Source organism: Chiloscyllium plagiosum, chromosome 31 (assembly GCF_004010195.1).
Source record: "Chiloscyllium plagiosum isolate BGI_BamShark_2017 chromosome 31, ASM401019v2, whole genome shotgun sequence".
Taxonomy (NCBI): Eukaryota; Metazoa; Chordata; class Chondrichthyes; order Orectolobiformes; family Hemiscylliidae; genus Chiloscyllium; species Chiloscyllium plagiosum.
Genome location: NC_057740.1, coordinates 35,598,512 through 35,611,229, shown reverse-complemented (window position 1 = coordinate 35,611,229; position 12,718 = coordinate 35,598,512). Strand labels below are relative to the sequence as shown.

Below are 12,718 nucleotides of genomic sequence, written 5' to 3'. Positions count from 1 at the left end.
ACGACAAATCTATAATGAGCAAGTTTCCAAAGGTGCATTAAATGGGAAGAAGAACTTGCATTTATATAGTGCCTTCCAGGGCCACCTGACATTGACATTCTGGAGATTTTTACAGCCAGTGAAGTACGTTTATGATGTGTTGGTGGTGTTGCAATATAGTCTAATTTGGCAGCCAATTTGGACACAGTAAGCTCTAACAAAAAGGCGGTAAGAAATTGTTTTTGTGATGTTGATTGAGAGATAAATATTGATCAGGGTTAAGGTGGGTAGACACATGAGGGAGAAAGAGGTAGAAGGTAATACTTATGAGGAGGTTCCTATGAAGTCTAATCACCAGCACACAATGTTGGTTTGATTGGCCCATTTCTGGACTGAATATCTGAGTTAATTCTAAACAAGAAGCCAGATTAAGCCATGAACAATATGGAGAACAATAAATAATTACTGTGTCAATCAATCATTAATACATCTGTTATACTCACTGGGTTCAGTGGGATGTTAAGAGCAAGAAAATCCAATCTAATATAAACAACTGGCCCAAGTGAATCCAACAAATGTGTGGCTTCCCTGACCCAAACACAGCATCTCCATCTCTGTAACCCGAGCATGGTAACTCTACCCCTGACCCAAGCACAAGGGATCCACATCCACTACTCCAGCAGAGGGGCCCCTAATGAGGCCTAGATACTGCGCCCTGATGTAGTGCACTGTCCCATCCCTCGTCCTCTGCAGTCTCTGTGACCTCCTCAAGCCCTATCACTTTCCCACCTTGATGTCCTCCAATCCTGCCTCTTGAGCATCCTGGATTTTCATCATGGCACTATTGGTGACCTTCTTGTAGGCGCAAGTTACTAGAAATTCCCATGGCCCAGATTGTCCTAATATCCCGTTAAGATGCTGAGTGACAATGTTTATTTTGTCGTATTCCTGTGAAGTGCTTTGGGGCATTCCATGAGGTTAAAGGTGCCAAGTATATGTAAGTTCTTGTTGCCCTTGGTTCTATAATTCTCGATCAGAATCAACAACTTTGAGTGAGGGATCAAGAAAGGGGACAGAGGCATGAAAGTGAAACAAAATAAAATGGCACGATGAACTGTAACGAAGACTTTTCTAAGAGTCTTCCACACAGAAGTGGATTCAACAACGTGTTGACATTTGGCAAGATGCTGTCCTCCAGACTCACAGCCACCTGCTGAATGTTGAGATGGAGTGACAACATTGATAGCCAGGTCATTTGAGAATCCTCACTGTGTCAAAGTCAATCAGAGGGGAAGCAACAGGGGTGGTGCTAAGAGGTGGGTATGAGGCTATTGCCAAATCAAAGGAGAAAGTCTCACTACCTCCTCCTTAGCAGCCTGATCATCTTCTTCTGAGCTGGGATTGAGCAGGACTGCTTGTAGCAGCCAATGTCTCGTGTGTAAGAGCAAAGCTAAGTCACCAGTCTCCTGTGGTCCATGGAGCTGACAGATTCTAGGGTAAATTCTCACAGGGAGTCCTGTTAAATGGATCAGCGAAACTTCAAAATCAGCCCCTGAGTGTTGATAGCCTTTGTGAATTCAATAATCAATATTGACAGACTCAATAAATGGGAAAGCAACTGCTTGAATTAGTTCTCGACATTGAAATGTTAAATCTGCCTCATAAATTACCTTCATTAGCCACAACGTGCCATAAACTACAAGGCTAAGGAGTGACGGTGGCATCTGTGGAGAGAGAAAAATAGAGTTAACGTTTTGATTCCAGTACGACTCTTATACTTCAAGATTCATACAGCACGGATACAGACCTTTCAGTCCAACTCATCCACACTGTCCAAACATCCCAATCTGACCTAGTCCCATTTGTCAGCATTTGGCCCAAATCCCTCTAAACCTTTCCTATACATGTAGTCATCCAGATGCCTTTTAAATGTTGTAATTGTACCAGCCTCCACCACATCCTTCTGGCCGCTCATTCCATACTCACATCACCCTCTGTGTGAAAAAGTTGCCCTTCAGGTCCTTTTTAAATCTATCCCCTCTAGTTTTGGACTTCCCCACCTCAGGGAAAAGACCTTGTCTACTTATTTTATCCATGCCCCTCATGATTTTATAAACCCCTATAAAGTCACCCCTCAGCCTCTGGTGCTCCAGGGAAAAATGGCCCAGTCTATTCAGCCTCTCCCTTTAACTCAAATCCTACAGATCCGGCAACGCCCTTGAAAATCTTTTCTGCATCTTCTCAAGTTCAATTACATCTTTCCTACAGAAGGTCACCCCCTCAGCCTCCGACGCTCCATGGAAAATAGCCCCAACCTGTCCAGCTCTCCTTATAGCTCAAATCTTCCAACCCTGGCAACATCCTTGTAAATCTTTTCTGAACCCTTTCAAGTTTCACAACATCTTTCCGATAGGAAGGAGACCAGAATTACACACAATATTCCAAAAGTGGCCTAACCAATGTCCTGTACAGCCGCAATGTGACTTCTCAAAGCCTTTTCTCAATGCTCTGACCAATAAGGGCAAGCATGCCAAATGCTTTCTTTACTGCCCTGTCTACCTGTGCCTCTACTTTCGAGGAACTATGCACCTGCTCCCCCTAGGCCTCTTCGTTTGGCAACACTCCTCAGGGCCTTACCATTAACTCTATAAGTCCTGTCCTTCTTCAAAACAGTCTTGTCTATGGGTCACTGAAATGTTTCTCTTCTCAAGTGTGCCAGACCTGCTGAGTTTCTCCAGCAACTTGTTTTTGTTTCAGATTTTCAGCATCTGCGGCTCTTTGCTTCATTTGTTTGGTGATGATCACTGAGGGATGTATGTTGGGTAGGTCATCCGGGGGAACGCCAGTGCTGTCTTTCAAAATATTGCCGTGGGATATTCAACTATGAGAGGGAAACCTTGGTATATCTCACATATGAGAGATGGCTCCTCTGACAGTGCAGCACTCCCTCAGTATTCCACTGGAGTATCAACCTAGATTTCCCCTGTGATTTGGGACACAAACCACAAAAACATTGGAGTCCGAGGTGACAGCATTACCCATTGTGAGCTCATTTAATACCACAGTTAAAAAAGCAGGAAGAGGATTGTGGCATGGGTTAGGTGATATACATCAACTATGCATCATCGTTTGCTATTACCAGACTGCTGACAGTCCGAGGGCAGGTTCAATGTTGGTGCCATTCAAATAGAGACAAATGTTCACCAGCATGGAATAGCACAAGGGACACGGAGGCTCTCAGAATCATACAGTATGGAAACAGACTCTTTGGACCAACCAGTCCATGCCAACCGTGTTCCAAAATTAACTCATCCCATCTTCCAGCACTGGCCATATCCCTCCAAACCTTTCCTATTCATGTACTTATCCAAATGCCTTTTAAACATTGTATCTGTACCTGCATCCAACACTTTTTCTAGCAGTTCACTCCACACACTAACCACTCTGTGTAAAAAAGTTGCCCTTCATGTCCTTTTTAAATCTTTCTTCTCTCACCTTAAAAATATGTTCCCTTAATTTTGAACTCCCCCCCCCTCCCCTCACCGTGGAAAAGATCCTTGGCAATCTTATCTATGTCCCGACGATTTTATAAGCCTCAATAAGGTCACCTCTCAATGTTACACAAATACCACAGTATGGGCTGGGTTAGAACAGACAAGAAGGATCACTGTAGATACTGCAGAGTGAGACTCTGTGGACGAGAGCACATAGACTGTAGATTATTCCTTTCCTAATAACCTTTAAGTCAGAACCTGCTATATCTATAATCACCATGTATCACAGAATTTAGTCAAGGAAAGGCCGCCAGCATTCTTAAAGATCCATCCCACCCTGGCAACATTTACCTACAACCTCTACCATCGGGGAGAAGGTACAGAAGCCTAAACACACACACAAGCCGGTTTCGAAACAGTTTCTACCGTATTGTTGTTAGAATACTGAATAGACTCACAAACTCTTAACATTCACCTGTACCTATTATTTACTTATCTATGCTATTTAACTCTTGATCTGCCTGTATTGCTCGCAATACAAAGCTTTTCACTATGTCTCGGTACACGTGACAATCAATTCAATGCAATTCAGTGTTAATGGATAATAAAAAAATTTACTTTCACATGTAAAAGTTTGACAACCACCCCACTCCATACAAATTCTCCTGCCAAGTTTGGTAAAAAAAGATAAGTTTTGTGAACAATCAAAGTAAGTCTAGGTCTGAAGATTGTTCTTTATTTTACCTTCTTCTGAACCAGTCTATAAGGAACACAAACTCTGAGCGTAGCATCTAACCACATGATAAAGGAGCAAAAGTCTGCTGTTCATTCTGAATTGAAGGAGGAACCCATCTCCAGACCAATTAATGGGGTATGCCGTGAAAACTCCAACTAGTAACTGTTTCCACTCACGCACCCTTCCCCTCCAGCTCCCCCCACCCAACCTCTAGGAGGTGAGTTCGGGGCTGGAAACAGAGACAGGGCTTGTTTCTCTAGTTCACCCCAAATACAATGAAACATCTGCCATCATATCCTCCCAAGATCCAAATAAGAAAACTATCATATCTGGATAGTGTCATTAAATAGAATAGCACACCCTAAAATACAGGGACTGAATATTTTAAAGGCAGAGGTAGCTAGATTTTTGACAAACAAGGAAGTCAAGAGTACTGGGGGTGGGGCTATAGCAGGTTGAGTAGGCTACAATTAAAACAGTCATTATCTCATGGAATGATGGTGCATGCTCAAAGGGGCTGAATGGCCTCCACAAGCTTCTAATGTTCAAACAGAATTGGCATAGAATCGCATGATTGAGGAGATATTTGTGCAGATGAGCAGAAGTTCCGTCAAAATGGTGAGTTTTGAGAAGTATCTTAAGAGAAGTGGAAAGAAGTAGATTTGATTTGATTTGGTTTAAGCTTTATTATCACGTGTACTCAAATACAGAAGTACAGGAGTAAAGTGAAGAGTGTACAATGTCACCATACACATGGCACCTTCTTCGGCACAAAGGAACAAAACTTAGGTAGAAATAGCAACACAGAAAGACAAAGTTAAAAGTAGAGTATTACTGTTGTTCTTGGTGTAAGTGGAAAAATTAAATAAAGTTAAAAATTCAACAGTTGTTAACATTTAGGGAGGGAGATCAGGAGTTTATAGAGTCTGTAGGTAGCTGAAAGGGTGAATGTATTGAAAAATAAACAAATCATTGACAATACTTAATTTTTTTTTGGCCAAACCGTCACAAGAGAGTTTTCTGGAGTGGAGTGGGGGGTCAAACATTGCACATGTTAGAGAAAAGGAACATCCTAAGAAACTGAGGGAAAAGAACAGAATGTAAGTGTCCGTGGAGGATGGTGTTTGGTATGGATGCTGTCGTAAAGCTTTCCCCTTGTGCATGCTACAACGCACTCCTCAGCAACCTTTGTCTGCCACATTATCAAAGCTTTGAAGTACGCTGGCCCCTTGTTTCACAGAGTTCCTGCAGCCTTTTTCCATCTCAACGGCAGGGACCAAATCTCTTCAGCAGAGAGTGGAGGGGGGAAGACCAAGGGCCACCAGTTCAAGGGAGGATGAAAATTCACCAAAGGAGGGGAAGGGGGGAGGGGAGCGTGCGACGGGAGGTTTGTGGAGAGGCCCTTTTATTAGACCCACATTAGCACCACTAATCTATTGCAGGTGTTTAAACCCTGATTCCCAGCGAAGAAAGGCTCTTTTCTTTTTGATCTACAGGGGAGGGGAGCTGGGAAGAAAAGGAGCCTTTGCGCTGCACACATCACAGACCCTCGATACGAAAACAAAGGCTTACACCCAGCAAAGGTCACTCCTGCCAATCCCTGTGCTGACAAAGACAAGCAGGCGGCACCAGATTCCCAGCAGAATCTTACACCAACCCAGTCCTGTCCTAGTGCAGAGATTCCCCTCAGTGTACACAGGAGTGAATTCACACCATCACAGAGTCCTGTGTGTCTTTGGAACATTCTCCCTCGAAAGGTGGCTCAAGTTGAGTCTTTTTAAGGCAGAGTTAGATCGACAGGAACATAAGAACAGCAGTAGGCCATTCGGCCTGCCAAGCCTTCCCTGCTGTTCAGTTATGGCTGATCAAGCACTTCAATGCCTTTTACTCACTACATCTGCATTAACCGTACACCACCGGTAATCAGAAATCTATCAGTCTTTCGAGTCATAGAATCATCCAGCATGAAAACAGGCCCTTTCGTCCATCTGGTCAATGCTGACAAAGTTTCCAAACTAAACTGAACTAGTCTCATTTGCCTGCATTTGGTCTATATCTGCCTAAACTTTCCCTGTTCATGTACCTGGATTGTTTCAGGATGTGTATCCACGAAAAATTTCCTTAAAATGTTGTAACGGTACCCACATCTACCACTTCCTCTGGCAGTTCATTCCACTCACAAACCACCCACCACAAGAAAAAGTTGCCCCTCCAGTCCCTTTTCAACCTTTCCCCTGTCACCTTAAAATTATGACCTCTCATTTTGAACACCCCTAGCCCGGGGAAAAGATCTTTGCTATTCACCTTATCTATGCCCCTCATGATTTTATAAACCTCTATAAGCCCAACCTTCAACCTTCTGTTCTCCAGTGAAAGACTTCCCAGCCTATCCAGTCTCTCCTCATAGCTTAAATTCTCCAGGGTCCTGGTAACACCCTTAAAGACACGCAAAAGCTGAACTTCCATCTGTGGTAGAAGAATTCCTCAGATTCACAGTCCGGTGGATAAAAATATTTCTCTCATCTCAGAACCAAGTAGCATCTCTTTTATTTTTAAAGTTTGTCCCTTGGTTCTGGATTTCTCAGCCAAGGGGAAAGATTTTTCCTGTATTTTGTAAGCTTCAATGAGATTGTGTTTCTCTTAGAAAATCTAAAGAACACAGACCCAGTTTGCCCAATCTTTCTTCATCGCACGATGTTGCCATCTCAGAAACAAGGTGAGTGAACCTTCACTGCACCCTCTCTATAGCAATGATATCTTCCCTGAGACAGGGAGACCAAAACTACATCTAACCAACCTCCTGTACAATGGAAGCAAGATTTCACTGCTCCTGAACTCAAGCAAAGGGAGTGTGAGGTTATCAGGCCTGGGCAGGATTATGGAATAATCTGAGCCACCACAATCTTAGAGAATGGAAAATCAGATTGCTTCTGTTCCCAATTCAACTGTTTGTAAGTCGAATGTGGACCAACAGCAAACTATTCGAAAATATAAATCTCTGGCTTCGTTTTCATCACATTCTTTTGCAGGAATGAGGCAAGGATAACTTCTACCACCCAAAAAAGTGGCTTTCACCTCCACTGCCTCAGATGACTGTTGGCCACATCATGGGAAGACAGTGGCGAATATGAACAAACACTGACATTCAGGGAACACCAGTGTGTTTGTCCTCTTCAATTAGCAGTCACTCTATCAGTTTTATAGTATGCTTGGTCTTGTTCTGCTAAAGAGAGAATTTTACCAGATTCATCCATGTAATGAAAACATTCACTTTATTTAAGAAACATCTTGCTGTAGCTTCATCTTGCCACCAGGCTGTGAGATAGAGCAAGATCGTATGGAATTACTTGATTTCCAATGAAGATGTATACCATCTCAATATTCAGAGGTGGTACCTTATACTATGGTTTGGGTCATATGACCCAAATGGGTGACAGCCACATTCCCAAAGGCATGTTCTACATTGAACTTATTATTGGCAGGGGACTGACAGGTTGCCCAGGTCTGGGGAACAAGGATGGCTGCAGGCAAGACTTCAAGTTGACCAGGATCAATCAGAAGGCTATGTTTTGACTGAATGCCCCAGGGGCAAGCATTCAGTCTGGATGAGGACAAAGCAGAGCACAAAAGAAACAACTAAATGGTGGAAAAGAGAGCTCATTGGAGGAAAAGCCACCAGTCGACCTCATGCCAATGCTATTGATCTGTGCCAGCATAGAATTGGTTACCACACACAAACTGGCCTGCAGAACCACAGCAGCCAATGTTCAAACCAGCCGAGTTGCAATCTGTTGTCTCCCAGATGCCATCGCCAAACATTAAACAAAGACTGGTAAAACAACATGAAGATAAGACAATATTCATACAATGGTAACTGGGATGCCATTGTCTGAACTATGTTGCTATTCATACATTGTCTACGGAATATGTGGAACTATACAATCTCCTGTCACTTGGTGGAGAGCAATGGACAGTGGTTTTAGATATGCCCCCTTAAAAGTACATCATCTCACCGCCTGTTGAATAGTGGACTAAACTGGTTTAAACTGATCTTCCTTTCTACTGTGCCTAGTCAAATGGAACACAGCTAAGTCTGCTGGGCCCACAGCTACTCCAGTCTACCCATATACCCCATGAGTTATAAACAAGGGAGTGGGAAAAGACTAGCTTACTGTTTTCCTTCTACATGTGAAAATTGTCTTGTTCCAAAGACTTGAGTGTGATATCTAGCCAGGCACAACCAAGGCTGGCTGAGAAGTCCTGCAAGATGAGGCATTAAACTGTGGGCCTGACTGCCCTTTCAGGTGCACTTAAACGTTTGTGTGATATCATGTGGAGAAAAGTGAGGGTGTTCTCCCAGTGCCCAAGATTTATGCTCAACTAACATCACCAGAAAAATGATTACCTGCACATTATCCAGTTGCTGTTTATGGGAGATAGCTGGCCAGAAATTGACTGCTGCATTCCCTGCATTATAACAGTAACTAGACTATACTGCAAAAGTACTTGATTAGCTTGGGGAATGTTCTGTATTTCGAAAAGACACTATATAAATGCAAACCTTTCTTTCTTTCTCATCAGTATAGATTTCCCACTAACCCAAGCTCTTAACTCAAGTTCCAATGGGGTAATTGAGCTTTTTGTTCATTGAATAGTAACAACATTCAGGCTGCTGTGCATGGTTTTAAGATGCTCTTTGCACTTTTTAATTGCTGTCACAGTTAGGTATGGGCTTTTGTTCAATATTATCTCACTAAGGCTGCGTGTCCTACAGTTAGAGAGGCGATCCTCTCTCCCACATACCTGTGCAAATCACACTGATGAATGTGCCATTAATCAGGAAAGATGGACTTCAAAGCCTGCTCCAGTTTCAAAACAGCCTGCAAGTATCGCTCAGGATTCGGTGAGAGAGAAGCAGAACATTGTGGCTGTAAACAATGCCCTTTAAATGAAGGGAGAAGCCCTTAATTCAATTACTGTAATTGATGTCAAATTATCAGCCTTCAAATTACAATTAAATGCCGCATCTCTGCTTTTTAATAACAATGCTTTTCATCTTTGGCACGCATTCCCTCACATCTGCCGCACAGAAACCTAAGGTTTTTCTCTAGGGTTTAGAACAATAAGAGGTGGTCTTATTGAAACTTTCACAAATCTGATGGGGCTTCACAGGGGAGACACTGAGGGATTGTTTCGGCTGGTCAGGGAATTTACAACATAGTGGACACAGCGTCTGCATAAGGAGCTGATCATTTCAGACTGAGATGAGGAGAATGTTGTAGGAGCTGGTGTTGGGCTGGGGTAGACAAAGTTAAAAATCACACAACACCAGGTTATAGTCCAACAGGTTTATTGGAAGCACTAGCTTTTGGAGAGCTGCTCCTTCATCACAACCACCTGATGAAAGAGCGGCCTCCGAAAGCTAGTGCTTCCAAATAAACCTGTTGGACTATAACCTGGTGTTGTGTGAGTTTTAATTTCACTCATTGGGTTTGGAAATCTCTGTTTCAATAGATTGTTCCATTATTGAATACATTTACGACTGGGATAGACAGATGTTTGACCACTCAGGGAATTAGGGACATGGAGAGGGGGTGGAAAATGATGCCAAAGCCCAAGATCACTTCTGAACATGCTGAAGAGCAGAATATGCAGACTATACACTGTACTCCAGTTCCTCTTTATTGTAATCTTGGTCCTAGACTACGCTAGGCAATCTGAATTTCGGGGCAGTAGGCTCAGGCAGAATCAAGTCAATTTCCTTTTGTTAAGTTTAAGGTGTAATATAGTGAAAGGCCAGCTGAGGGTATGCTGTACTTTGTACCAACAGAGAGAGGTTTCACTATTCAGCTCATGATGAGGTTGTGCAACAGGATCTTTACAAGATCGAATTGGGTCCAGAAACTCCACACGAGTGCGGAGTGAGTGATCAGCCAGAGGCCCGGCTACTGATTATCACAGAAAAGCTTTTACCAGAACATATGTGTGTGTCTGTGTTTGTTCATGTGTGTTATTATATGTTTATGTGCATTTATGTGTGTGTGTTCATGTGTGTTGGTGTGCCTGTGTGTGTTTATATGTTCATGTGCATTTGCTGATGTGTGTTCATGTGTGTAGGTGTGTTCATGTGTATGTCTGTGTGGCATGCATATATGTGTCTGTGTACATGTACGTGTTCATGTGTTTGTGGGTGTTCCTGTGTCTATATGCATTTGTGTGTGTGTTTGTGTGTATGTGTTCATATGTTTGTGTTTGTGTTTTTATGTGCATGTGTGTGTTCATGCGGGTATGTGTACGTCACAAGGGATAACAGCACAGAACTGCTTCTAAAATAAAATGCCCCATGGTATAAATCCAAGTGTCAACAGCCCAGTGAGATGGTGGTTTGTGTACATTTCTACAAGGAGAAAGTGAGGACTGCAGATGCTGGAGATCAGAGCTGAAAATGTGTTCTGGAAAAGCAGGTCAGGCAGCATCCAAGGAGCAGGAGAATCGACGTTTCGGGCATGAGCCCTTCTTCAGGAATCTGAAGTCCTTCCTGAAGAAGGGCTCATGCCCGAAACGTCGATTCTCCTGCTCCTTGGATGCTGCCTGACCTGCTGCGCTTTTCCAGCAACACATTTTCAGTACATTTCCACAGGTCTGTAAAGTGCTACATTTACTATCAATTACTTATTACAGTCTGCAATCAAGGGGCTAAATCCAGTCGGCCTATGTTTATACATGGCTCATAAAAGCTGAGGCACTTTAGTCAAGGCAGCTGTAGGCAGTTCCCACGGCGTGCTCTCACAGTACTGTGTGGCTCAGGGCCATCTTCAGGCAACCACTCTGGACACTACCTTGTAACATCACACTTGTCTGTCTAAACTGTCTGAGGTGTCTTGGGTAGATTCACTGCCCCAATTTAGTGCTGGTCTGAATTACCGATAGCATGTGGGAGAGGTGCCTACAAGGTCTTTGGCAGAAGGAGAAGTTCAATCTTGACAAACAGTAACAGCTCATTACATATTACTCAATAGTTACATTCATTCCCTGAGATAGTCTCTCCTGAGACGTCAGTCTCGGCTTAAGAAACATTTCATACAGACAACAAGACAGCACACTGGTTAGCTCTGCCCAGGTACAGTCTCTTAGATATTTTTAATAATTGCTATTCAAACATATTTTGATACACTCTGGAGCAGGTGGGTATTGAAGCCAGATTTTGGGACACTATTACCACAGCACAAGAGCTTCACAATGTTTTACAGATATGTTTAAATCAATCTGTATGGAAGGTTTGAGTTATAAAAAATGGCTAGATAGGCTGGGACTTTTTCCACTGGGGCGTAGGAGGTGACCTTATAGATGTTTATAAAATAATGAGGGATATAGATAGAGTTAATGGTAGTTGTCTTTTCCCTAGGATAGGTGATTTCAAGGTGAGGGGGCACATTTTTTAATGTGAGAGGTTTATAAATTACACGAAGGGCAAATATTTTACACAAAGAGTGGTTCGTGTGTAGAATGAACTTCCTGAGGGAGTGGTGGATGTGAGTACAATTACAACATTGAAAAGATATTTGGATAAGTGCGTCAATTGGAAAGGTTTGGAAGGCCAGGGGCAGGCAGGTGGGATAAGTTTGGGATGATGTTCGGCACTGACTTGTTGAACTGAAGGGTCTGTTTCTGTGCTAAATGACTCTATGACTCTGTTACAAACACACTCTGGAGCAAGTGAGACTTGAATCAGGGCCTCTTGGATCAGAGATAGGGACACTAGTTCCACACAACCAGATTCCCCCTAAAAAGTTCCGCATCTGTTTGTGGATATATATTAGCCTGCTCAGACAGAGGTATCTGACACACACCGGAGCACGTGGGTCTTGAACTCAAACACAAGATCCCTTGACAGATTTTTCTATCCTGATGATAGAGCACATCATGTGATATCAGTTAATCCTTACAGGTACAAGCTGCTACTCACAGCACTTCTCAGTAACTCTCAGACTGACTAATGGAATTATTAGCAAGGAACCCCTAAGATAATCATTTTGGCTTTTCTCTGTGTGCCCAGATGGCACGGTGGCTCAGTGGTTAGCACTGCTGCCTCAAAGCTCCATGGTGCTTCTGTTCAGCAACATCAGCTCAGAATTTGGTGAAAGGCTGCAGTAATTATAACCAGTCCAGGCAGCTTTTCATAATTCAGGAACTAGGGAGACCAATGACAATGAGGAAAACCCAAAAACTTTCAGAATATTGTGTGCAATTCTGGTTTCTTGCCTATTGGAAGGATGTTAAGACCATACAACCATAAAAGAAATTAGGCCATTCAGCCCAGCAAGTCTGCTCTGTCATTCAAACATGGCTGATACATTTCTCAACCCCATTCTCCCATGTTCTCCCTGTATCCCTTGATCCCCGTGATACTCAAGAACCTAGCTTTCACAGTTTTAGATATACTCAATGACCTGGCCTCCACAGCCCTCTGTGGCTATATATTCCATAGATTCACTAATCTCTGACTGAA

The 12,718-nt window shown here is 43.0% G+C and overlaps 1 protein-coding gene across 1 annotated transcript in view; it reads right to left on the bottom strand.

Moving 5' to 3' along the window:
• Positions 1-1,649: 1,649 nt before the first annotated feature.
• Positions 1,650-12,718, bottom strand: part of hsd11b1la (hydroxysteroid (11-beta) dehydrogenase 1-like a) — a 45,615-nt gene continuing 34,546 nt past the window's right edge. The window contains exon 8 of the mRNA XM_043721363.1: positions 1,650-1,703. The gene's annotated coding sequence lies outside the window, so the exon portion shown is untranslated. The remainder of the gene's footprint in view (positions 1,704-12,718) is intronic.